Consider the following 12,558-nt stretch of genomic DNA (forward strand, 5'->3'; position numbering starts at 1 on the left):
AAAGAAAAGCTGAATCATCAGAAAGTTCACAGATCCACTTGAATATCTGTAATTTATATCTGTATATTTCCATCCCACCGGACTGTAAAAAAAAGTAACTTTAAGGTGTTATAAAAATACAAGTTACCATTATTTTATTAGTAATATAATTGTCGTTACTAATGTTGCATATACCACCACAAGACAGAAGGACATTGCTTCTCAGGAGGGTCAAAAAGAGAACAGATTGAGGGGACAGTGGTGCTCTTGAGTAGAAGGCTCGTGGCAGAAGTGACTTCCAGAGAACAGCTAAGGGTCTGGGGCCCAGAGAACTCTTCAAATCATGGCCACTGAGATGCCCTCTGCCTACACTGGAGTCGTTGTTGATGTTGATTTATCCTTCATTCTCTAAGAGGACCATGACATGGTGGGGAGGGAGGGAGGAGGTGCCATGACATTTGAGTGAATTGGACTGAAATGAGGCAGGGCTGTGCAAGATCACCTGTCTCACTTCCTCTCCTCCCCAGAGCCATCGGGGTCCAGTGGCCAGAGATAGATCAGGACTCTCTCAGCCATTACTCCCTTAGCAATGCTCAAGCACCAAGCGCACCTTAGGGTCTCTAAGCTTTCCTGAGGTATTTGGGACTGCCTCCAGCATTTGTCAATAGTCCAAACTGTCCTAATCAGGCGGAGCTTTCCTGGGGGCCCTTTGAGGCTTTACCCCCCTCCTTCTTCCTGTCTTCTCTCTTGTTCCCTTCTCCCCTCCTCCCAGGAAAAGGAGTGGCTTGCATGGGTGACACAGCCCGTGTCCCTGGCTCATCTCTGGGACTATATTCCAAGAACACCAGGAAAATTATTACCTGAGGTGATTTGTAGAGAGGGAGAAGCGAGTATAAGTCACTGCTTTAAAGACAACTGGAAAGTCTTGAGTGAAACAAGCAGAGAGATTTTATCACATGCCTCTGGCCAGTTTGAGTAGCAAGCTGAGCAAGGTGCAGTGAGGAAGTGTAGTCACATGTAGCATATACAGGAAACAGACTACAAGAAAGGAGGGGAACCTTAGAACGTGGGGCTAGTCAACGGATTTAAAGAAATACAGGTCAGTGTTTTTCATTAAAAAAAAAAAAAAAAACTCAAACTCTTTTGCTATTTCTATTGCCTAAAATGCCTCTCTTCTTATCCTTCTTTTTATTGCTGCTTAAGTGTGAGGTTTAGTCTGGAGCTGGATGAAGCTGGTAGTCACAAGTTGTTAGAGGAACAAACATGGTTCATTACTATGAAAATGAAATTCTCAGAATCTCTTGCTTCCCTGTTTAGAACTTCTAAGCTCGTTGAGACAGGCATAAAACTTGAAAATGTTAAATAACATTTCAAGGCACCTCTTTTCTGCATATGACAATCTTCCTGCCTTGTATAACCAGCAAAACTTGACAAAGCATCTTCTCTTTTGAGGGGACATTTAGAATTTAGATGATGCTAATGGATGTGGTGAAGGCAATTTCATTCAGTATTAAAAGCTTTTTGCAGGCTAATATTTAATCCTAAAAGTGTTTACCTACCACCACTAGAAGATTCTAAAGTATGCCTTCCTCCTTTCTTTCTCTTTTACAGCTTCTGAATGGGAAAAGAGGAGATAAACGAGGGGGAGATAAAAGAGGGGGAGGGTATAGCACAAAAACAAGATGAGGAAGTACTGACTTAAGTAATGCAGCAAGTTAGTCTAAGAAGAAAACATAATAATGTGCCAACTGAGAGATGATAATAAGCAGAGCATGTCAAAACTATGAGATCAGACTCATAAAAGTACTCTAGTACTTTGGGGAGTCTTGGACTCCACAATTTAAAGAGGGACTTGGAGAGCATTCAGAGGAGAGCCACGGGACTGATTAAGGGAAGGCAAATCCAACTTGAGAAAAGTTGAAAGGACTCGAGAGTATTCAGCCTGGAGAAGTGATGGGTGAGGGGACAATTTAATCATTATCTTTCGGTATACAAAGGTCTTTTACACTGCTGCGTATGGTCCCTTTTGAGAAGAAGCAGGAGGAAACTGGTTTAATTTCCACATGAGGAGGAATCTAGTTTTAGATAGAAGAAATTTCTGACTAACACTATAGCGAGGAAGGGAGGCTGGGTGGCCTTTCAGAAGATTTTTGAAGACAAGAAAGATAACTCACTTAACTGGGGTGCTTTGGAGGTGGCTATGACCAAAGTTGGGGGGAAGGGGAAAAGAACAAGGGTAGTTTCAGTCTAATTCCCTTTTAACTCTGAGTATTCTGTGATTCTTTTGTACAGCTGAGAAGGAAGAATAAAAAGAGAAAAAGAGGTGGGAACAGAAAGAAGAGAGATAGAGAAAGAAAAAGAGAAAGGAAGGAAGAAAGAAAGAAAGAAAGGCAGATGGAAAGAAGGAAAGAAAGAGGGAAAAGGGAAGGAAAGAAGGAAGGAAGGAAGAGAAAGAAAAAAAGAAAGAAAAAGGGAAGAAAGAAAAAAGGAAGAAACACAAACAAAAGAAAAGAATTTGGAGATGGGAGGGAATACTAGAAATGAAACTGGACTCGTGTTATTTTTATTCCAATGATGTAAAATAAGATCATTGTTTCATGTTAACTAATAACAGTTCTTGGGTCGTCATACTTTTTACTATTTTATTTTGCAAGATAATGGAGAAAGCAACCTAAAGGAATAAAGAAGAATTCTTATTAGTAGAAGTATTCAATCCAAGAATTGCTTATGCAGAAATCTTGTGCTAGTTCTGTCAAAAGAACTTCATAGTTTGCTCCATGGGGATGCATTGAACAAACTCTTCATTGGTGGATGGTGCCCTTTATACAGATGGCTAGAGGAGAAACAAGCCAGTGAATTGCAGTGGGACTGTCTCTTGCTGCATGCTAGCTGCACTTTAGCCCCTGGGTGTCTACATGTAGCCTTGGGCTGTGGTTTGACTTCCCTCAAAATAGAATTTTCTTCTTTCTTTCTTTTTTTTTTTTTTTTTTTTTTTTTTTTTTGCAGAGCTTTGTTACTCTGTAACATTTGTGGTCTATTAATTTTAGCAGCCTAGGGCAGGGATGGCCTTTTTTGTCTTACAATATTTTCCAGGTGGGTAACTGAGTAGTTTTTAAAATATATCTTTTTAAATATCATTTCCATTTTCTTTGGCAGCCCTTATCCTTCATGCCTTCCTCCTTTTTCTCCTCTTCCTGTTCCCATTCATTCATTTGTTCAATAGTTATTGTTTGCTATATTCCAGGCAGGTACTGAGGATAGAAGGACCAAAAACTGAAATCTTTGTCATTAAAGCATTAGTATTCTACTAGAGAGGATACAAAATATATTCAAGATAATGCAAAGTAATTAAAGTAATTTCAAAGAAGAAAGGATTGATAATAACTGTGGGAAATCAGGAAAAGGCTGCTTCAGTGGGAGGTGGTACCTGGGCTCTGAAGGAAGCTTTGGATTTTATGGTGTAAAGGTGAAAAGGAAGTATATTCCAATCCAGATATGGGAAATCATTTCTACAAAGAGGTGAAGGCTGATTAAAAAAAAAAAAAAAAGATCTAGAAACTCAATTACCTGATTACAATTTATTCATCCTTTTTTTTCCTCCCCTCTTTCATATCTCTGGACAGAAAGCCCCTTCACTGATTAGTACCTTTTTCAATTGCCCTATTCCTCTCTGAGGATGGGCCACCTAGACTATTAAGATGAAACTGTCAACAGTGTAGTTCTGTTGGGTGGGGTCAGTCTGGGACTGGAACTGTGCTGGTGAGGTTCTGATGAAGGAATGGATGAGCTCTTAGGGCTTTCTGGAAATCCACTCTCTTTTATTGGTCCCCTCTCTATAGCTTTCTGTGTTTGTGCATTAGAAAGTTTAAGAAGTATCTGTTGTCAAGACCTTTTCCAATGGTTGATAGTAACCCAAAAGACCAAGGGCCAGAAAGACTTCTAAAAGAAGAGGAAATGACATAGAATAATGGTCCAAAGTGAAAATAGTAGATCATATGAGGAGGAAGTGAGATGCCCTAGACTAGGAGACACATGGGAACCCTGGAAAAGAGAAAAAGAATAAATTAGAATAAATTAGAAACATAATTTCAGGTAAGATGTTTGCAAAAATCATTTCAGCTGGGAAGACTTGGAGCAGAACTAGAAAAGCAAGACTGGAGTAAAAAGGAGAGAGCACAGGAAGACATGAGTTCAGATTCAAACTCAGACTAGCTGTGGTATCCTGAGTAAATCACTTAACCTGTGTCTGTCTTCAATTCCTCCTCTGTAAAATGGAAATAATAATAGCACTTAGCTCCCAAGAATGACATATGAATCAAGTGTGATAATAGTTCCAAAGTGGTTTCTAACTTTAAACTGCTATATAAATGCATAGTTATTAATGTTGTTATAAAAATAACAATGCATATGTATAAATAATATAGATATAATTATAAAAATAAGGATTTTTTTTTGAAGTTAGTCATTTACGATTTATAAATAGACAATTGTAGAATTTGGGGTGGTGAGGAGAGGAGATAGAGTTGAGTTCTCTTTGTGTTTCTATCATGCCACAGGATCAAAACTTTAGCCTGGAGGTTGGTGAAAATCACTGGAGTAGTTTTTGTGTTGGTTTTTTTTTTCATTCTTTTTCATAAGGGGATTAATGTAAGCAAGGGAACTTAAAAGTGGAATTCTCAGCTTACTGAATTCCTTAAGAAGATCAACAGAGGCTTAACTGAGCTATCCCTAATTCACCTAGACCTACAGGCATATTTAGTTTGCTAGCTCTTCTTTCTCAATTCCTTATTAAAATTAGAGTTAACAACCACTGACATTTTGAGCCATTGTGTATTTTAGGGAAGTAAATGCAAAACATTTCAGGCTAAGGGAGAAAAATTAAAAATATACAGTTCTGGGTGTAGCCTTTATAACGCAATAAAGTTGGTCATCTTTCAGATGAAAGACTGCAAGTCATGAAAGCACTCTTTGAGCAGTTTCAGTGAATAAACTCTTATATATAGAGGTAACTAGGAGATACAGTGGAGATTGATTACTAGGCTTGGGGTGGCAAAGATCTGAGTGCAAATCCATCCTCAGATACTCACTAGCTGTATAAGTCACTTAATTTCTATCTGCCTTGTTTTCCTCATTTGTAAAGTGGGGATAATAATGCTTGCCTTCTCCCCCTCCACAAGGTGGATGTGAGGATAAAATGAGATATTTGTAAAGTACTTAGATAGAGCCTTGAATATAGGAGGCACTTAATAAATGCTTGTTTCCTTCCTTTACAAAAGTCTACTATATTATAACTGTCATTATTATAAATATAGAGGCAGGATATGAATAGAGGCAGGTGAATAAAGAGGTAACCTCGAAGCCAGAAAGACTGTGATTTAAATTCTACTTCTAATATAAATTACCTTATAACCTAGTCACTTAACCACCCAATGTTCTCTCTAAACAATAAGATACAGAGAAGGTGCCAATCTGCAATAATGGAAGGAGCTTTTTCATCTGGGTGTTCCATATTTTAAAAGAAATCATAGAAATATATATAGAAGAATTCCACATGTTTAACATATATTGGATTACTTGTTGTCCAGGGGAGAGGGTGGGAAGAAGGGAAGGAGAAGAATTTGGAACACAGTTTTGCAAGAGTGAATTTTGAAAACTATCTTTGCTTATATTTTGAAAATAAAAAGTTATTTAAAAAAATAAAAGAAACCATAGGTTCAATACCTAGTATCAATATGGATAGACTAATGGGACTTGGAACATGGAACCAGAACCCTGTGTGAATTCTACCATAGATAATCTCTCACTAACCTACTGTGATCATGTACAAGTCAGTTAATTTCTTAGACTATTTTCTCATCTTAAAATGTTTAAGAAATAACAATATTAATGTTATCTCCCTCACAGAATTGATAAAAAGAAAGAACCTTGCAAAACTCCTCTCTGCCCTGAATAGATTTAATTCATATGTGAAATATCCTTCCTTTTCATCTGTGCCTCTTAGAAACAGTAGCTTCCCTCGAAGTCCCTTAGCTATCTGTGTATCCCTGTTATAATCAAGAGCCATAGTCATTGGTTATACTTGAATATAACATGTTATATCCGCACTGTGCAGGGGACAAAGCCTCACACAAAAAAGATATATGTTTAAATGATCTAAGGTGACCCTTAAAACATTTTAGAAATGTGAGTTATCTTTATCCACACTATATCATAAAGAAAGGGAAACATTTTTTTTAATATTGTCTATACTTTTAATGTGCCAGTTACCATCTATGAGCAGGTCACTATTCCTTGCTCTCTAGCCTAGATGAAAGAGTATTCTCAACAAAAGCTAGTTGTAGGACCTTAAAAGACATGTTTTATTTTTTGTTTGTGTTTTTCCTGATACTTTTTTTTAAGTCAGGCATCTGTGTAGATAAATATAGAATTTGGGGTATAAAGAAAGGAAACATAAAGTTGGGTTCTCTTTGTGTTTCTATCATGATGCATCTAGGGTTACATTCTTTGGCACTAGCAAATCTTCAGAAGATCTAATTTATTATATATTCTGTTGACGGAATGCTTGAGAGGAATCTGTACAGCCTTTGACCAATATCTAGTAACTGTCTTCTCATAGCGCTGCTCTACAAAAACACAGAATGATATAGAATTGTATGTTTATCTTATACTTTTTAATTTGCTGACATTTTCCAAACAAAAGCCCTCAGTAAGATACTAGAGGTATAATTCTCCCCATTTAAAGAGAAGGTGAACTCAGACACGCTATGATATAGTTGTTCTTTGTTCTTGAAGAGGACCAGTGGAATCAAGATAGAATATGTCTGACTGTGACTGATCAGACCAAGATGAGTTTAGAAGGCTCCACTACAAGTTGAGTGTAAATAATCCATGAAAATTTTTGTAATGGAGATGTCTCTAAATTTGTACATCTTATGTTTCTTTTGAGCTACTGAAATACTGCTTTGTTCAGTGAATATTGCACCTTCTTTGATGTGGACACACCATGTAGGGTAGTCCTTTCCCAGTATCTCCAAAGTTTCACAACTGATTTCAAAGTTCTTTGGAGAGACCTCGAGTGTGTCCTTGTACTGCTTCTTCTGACTTCCATGAAATAACTCAAAAAGAGTCTACATGAAAGATCAATGGAATTATCCAATGATTGAGAGTAAGTAACAGCAGGTGCTCACCAGAATTCTTCTTTATAGGTTTTCAGACTTGGGCTAGATGCCTACTTATAGGGTAAGTCATTAAAAAAGATTCATTTTCAGGATTAGCTTTGACTCAAGGCTTTGAGGGCCTTCCAACTTCTGATTCTGTGAGTGTCTTACCTGTTCTGCATATACTAGTATTCCTTTTGCTATCTTCTTTTTCAAATGAGATTTCCTCTCTATTTATGCCTATGTCAAGATTTTAATTTTGTACATATATTTTTATATGTTTCAAAGAATATATACATCCTTTTTCAAATTCTCATATTGTCTTGATTTATAAGATGGGGGAGTTTAAAAACAAAGGAACTATACTATAGGAAGAATGGGAGGATCTGGTTTGGTTTCATTTCATTTTAGGGAAAGCTGTTCTGGATTAGTTTTTTTTCCCTTAATTTAGGATACATCTTTGGGCCTGAAATAGTTTTTTAAAGAGAATATTCCTAATGCTAAATTTTCTTAAATATTCCTGCAGAGCTCTCTCTTGATAACTGCAGGATGGAAGACTCCCATAATCTTTTCATTTAAAGGAATCATAAGTGATCTGACATTTTGGGGAAAAAAGGAATCACTAATTTGTTGCCAGGTTGTTATTGTGATCATTTCTTTGTGCTCTGCCAATAATTGTTGCATTTGTTTGTCTTACGTGTTGATGATAAGGAACTGTCATGTGCAGTTCTGTCCCCTCCTGCTTCTCTACTGTGACGAAAGTTGTCAAACAAACAAACAAAAAAAAAAAAAATACCTACTCATCCTGCTGAGCAGAAAGGCTGAAGCAAACAGATTTAGGAGACATGTTGGATTTACTTTTTGTTAAAAGTGGATCAAGTACATAGTGTATTGAGCCTGGAGTCAGAAAGACCTGCATTCAAATTTGACCTCAGATGTAACCTACTTGTGACCATGGTCAAATCATTTAATCTCTGCGTCAACTTCCTTACATGTAAAACTGGCACTCAGAAAAGATACCAGGGTACAAAATCACAAGTGTCTGAACCCAGAACAGTGAACCCCAACCTCATCACTAAGAGACAGGCAAGGGGACAGTTTGAACATACTAGGATGCATGCAACTCTGAAAAACTGTACAACTTATAGAAACCCTATAAACATTAGAATCTAAAATTGTTTTGCCTTTATAAAGGTTTTTTTTTAAATATATCAAAAGGCCTGCTTTAGTGACATGCTAGTCCCACCAGAAAATTTTGCAGAGTTATTCCAAGGAGCAAAGGAGATTATATTTGTAAAATGATTACTATAATATCTGGAACATAGTAGGTGTTTAATAAATACTAGTTTCCTTCCTTCTTTTCTTCTAAAAGTATTTTGCTTTGCCATTATGTTGTGACTTCTTAGAAACATGACAAAGTAGGTAGTCAGGAAGTCCTGGATTTAAATTTTGCCTCAGATATTCATCAGCTGTGGGACACTGATCACTAAACCCCTCTGTGTCTTTTTCATTCATTCAATGTATGTTTATATCTATTTCACAATAATTGTAAGAATTTGATTAATTTTTATCAAATTTGGATTATTAATAAGAAATATCATCATGCTTCATAAGTTTCATTTAATGATAACTTACAAAAACTCCAAGAAGTGTGTATTTTTTTTGAATGAGGTCCATAATTCATGAACTGTCTCCATGAATTCATGAATTAAGTTCATAAAATAACTTAATTTATACTTATTACTTTGCTCTATAAATTTTTTTAAAGTTGGCACATATATGTTTTATATATATATATATATATATATATACATACATATTTGTTCTCATCAATAACAGTATAGCTCTAGGGATAGTAATCATGTCTCCTATAGATTTTTATTTCTTTCATTTATTTATTCATCCCATCTCCTACTCTTTGTGCTCCCTCTTCTTCTGTACCACCCCTCAGGGCTTTAATACCGAGGAGTCAATGCTTCATCTCTGGGACTTATTAAATACTTAATGTACAGAGTACTCATTTAGTATTTAGTATATGCTTCCTTATGTTGTTTTTGTATTTGTCCTGTCTCTCCAACTTGATACTCTCAGTCTTATCCTATAGCAATTACATGGATTGGTGATGGTGACCAACACATGGAACAGTCACCAAACTAAAAAGAAGTTTATGTATATGGGAAATTGTTTGATAAATAAGGTTGTAGAAAAGGAATCTTGATACAGGAATGAAAAATAGCTGACTTGACAAGTTCATTAGGGTCTCATGAAGAAATGGAAATAGGGGGAAAGAGATAAAAAGAGTAGAAAATGCTTTGTTCCAAAAGGCAAAAATATGTTAGTCATGTATTATATAGATACATAGATATTATATAGACACATGTATGTTATATATACAAGGGTATATGTGTTATATATATATATATATATATATATATATATATATATATATATATATATATATAATGTTTTGTGTATGTGTGATGCCAGGAACATATGAGTCTGGAAAAAGTTTAGTATAGAGGATTTCAGATGCTATGGTCATTATACAAATCTTAGAGAGGAAGAAAAACTATAGAATCCTAGAATTTTAGAGCTAAAGAACATAACCCATGTCTGACTCTTCATGACTCCATTTGAAATTCTCTTGGCAAAAATATGAGAGTGGTTTGCCATTTCCTTCTTTACATTTTACAGATGAGGAAACTGAGGCAAACCAGGTCAAGTGGCATGCCAGGATCACACAGCAAGGAAATTTGTGAAGCCAGATTTGAACTCATATCTTCCTGACTCTTAAGTCCATGATGCCATTTAACTAGTTGCCCTGAGGGACATCAGAAATCATTTGATTTTTACCAATAGGGAAACTAAAGGCTAAAGAGAATAGTTAAGTGTCTTTCCCACAATCAGACAGTTAATTATTGGTATAGCCAAGAAGAGACCCAGGAATCAAATATTCAAGTATTTTGATTCCAGTTCATTAAAATAAAAAATAGGATTTCTCAGATTTGTCTCAGAGACAAGGATGAGAAAATATAGAGATATAACTAGGATAGAGTAAGTGGGGCTTTCCCCCAGGTCCCTCAATTTTTAGACCATTTAAGATGACCATTATCCTCGTATTTCTACTAGAAAGAAATGATAAGGGACAAGGAACAGCCCATGTGCATTCTTAATGTGGCATTGCACTGTGCAGGTGATGTCAAGGCTGTGTTATCTGTAGCTTGGTTCCATTTCTAAGATGCATGTCACAAGTCCCTAAAGGCTGAATACACTGGGTATATGTAGAGATAGAAGATGGAATCAGGACCCACTGCCAAAATGGAAGTGTTGGGAACGGGTATTTACAGCATTGCTGCAACCAGAGCCAATTAGGTGTCCTTGCTTCTAGCACCAGTGGTCTCCATACTCACTCACTGTCCCTATGGGAAGCATCACCTTGTGCTTGTTGTTTCACCACCTCTGTGAGTGTGTGAAAGTTCTGGCAGAAGAGAACATGTATCCAAAGCTCTGTTTCGTATGCCCTGGTGGAAAATATTGCTGGTTTTGGCTGTGAAAAAAAAAAAAACAAGAGCCATAACCTTTTAGACAATCTTGATGGGACTTTAGCTTTCTCAGACTATCTAGGAAGGAACTCTTTGTCCAGCCCACATCCTCTGGGTATCGTCAAACTACCTTGTGGGATACTTATTAGCATATCTTTAGGCAGGATTTAGACTTGGTTTGCCTGGTGCAGAAAGACCATCTAATTCTCTGATGTTTCCTCCCTCTAGAGTTTCCACCTTGGCAAATGAGAAACCCCATTTTCTGAGATTATATTTTCCCTATAAAAGATTTGCTTAAAATGAAGATCTTTGTTAAATTCTCTTCCGGATTAAACCTATTATGAGGTGCTCTCTTTCTCTCCCTCATAGTGCCTTCCTTTTATTGGAGTTTTTCTCCTTATTCTAGCTAATTCTGATTAGTCTAACCTTCCAGTCAAGAGCTTTCTCTCACCTCATGTACTTCCTTTTCTCCTGGTTAGTTGTGAGTTCCCCAGGGAAATTTGCCTTTTTTCCCTTGTTAACTATAAACTTTCTCAACTCTTTCATATTTGCCACTCCTGGTGTGTCTATTTTATGTCTTATTTTTGTCAATAAACTCTTCTCCTAAATTCACTGTCCTTTGGGGAAAGAAAGAAAGAAAGAAAGAAAGAAAGAAAGAAAGAAAGAAAGAAAAAGAAAGAAAGAAAGAAAGAAAGAAAAAGAAAGAAAGAAAGAAAGGAAGGAAGGAAGGAAGGAAGGAAGGAAGGAAGGAAGGAAGGAAGGAAGGAAGGAAGGAAGGAGGAAGGAAGGAAGGAAGGAAGGAAGGAAGGAAGGAAGGGAGGAAGGGAGGAAGGAAGGAAGAAAGGGAGGAAGAAAAAGAAAACATAAGTGCCAGACCATAAGAAATCATTAACCTTTCCTTGGTAGCTCTAATAGCAGTAAAGCTGTAGTCTTCCTTACAAAAAATTGACACTCTTTTGAACTTCCTTATTCTGTATCTCTCTGGATTCATCTCTTGTTTTTGTTTGTTTAAAAAAAACACTATTAAAAACAGTTTGAGTACTAGTATTATGGTTCCTTAGAAATCAATTACTTTTACTCCCTCATTTTTACAGGAGAGGACACCCATACAGAGAGGGTAAATAATTTATACAAGTTTATGCTTAAATATATTTCGGCACAAAATGTCCAGATGCAACTGAACAAGATTCAAACCCATATTTTCTGACTCTCCATCTTGTGCTTCTTCCTCTACATCAGGCTCATAACAGTGGAATTGAGTAGAATGTTTTATATGGGCAAGGGCAAAAAAGATTTAAGATATAATTTCTTGGAAAGCAACTGAATTTTGTCCATAATGGTGTCTGGATTCTTTTTCATCTGGTGTCCAAAATAATGTTTTATTGAAAGACTAAACGTAGAAAGAACATTATTTGTAAATATGATCTAATTAATATCTCATTAGAGTTTTGAACTTTCCAACTTTATCTGTGGCATAGGAATAAAATTGAGGTCTTCCTGAACAAACAGCAACTTTTTGGCCCTATGAATTGGTTACAGGAATTTCCCCACCTTTTGGGATTACCCTCCCCTTTCTCTTCACTCAGCTGCTTTCTCATACTCTGCACCTCATGTCTTATCTCCCCTGGGTCTATTTATGGGATAATTAGCTTTAAAGGGAGATTTTTCCAGGGGAGAAAAGAAGGAAGAGAAAGTAAGGAACTTAAATTTCTGGAGAGGGGCTAGTGCCAGAATTGATTCACTACAACTCTTTGAAGGAAGAAGAAAGATATATGTAACTTTTCTGAAGAATTTAACTCCGCTTAAATCTCTGCCTTCTCTGTGGCAATGAAGGGATTAAACTAGCTGATCTGTAAGGTCCTTTCTGGTTCTAACTCCTG

General features: G+C 36.5%; 1 protein-coding gene across 5 annotated transcripts in view; it reads left to right on the plus strand.

Moving 5' to 3' along the window:
- Nucleotides 1–12,558, plus strand: part of WIPF1 (WAS/WASL interacting protein family member 1) — a 173,278-nt gene that overhangs the window by 74,607 nt on the left and 86,113 nt on the right. The window lies entirely within an intron of this gene.

This window comes from Antechinus flavipes, chromosome 3, assembly GCF_016432865.1.
Source record: "Antechinus flavipes isolate AdamAnt ecotype Samford, QLD, Australia chromosome 3, AdamAnt_v2, whole genome shotgun sequence".
Lineage (NCBI taxonomy): Eukaryota > Metazoa > Chordata > Mammalia > Dasyuromorphia > Dasyuridae > Antechinus > Antechinus flavipes.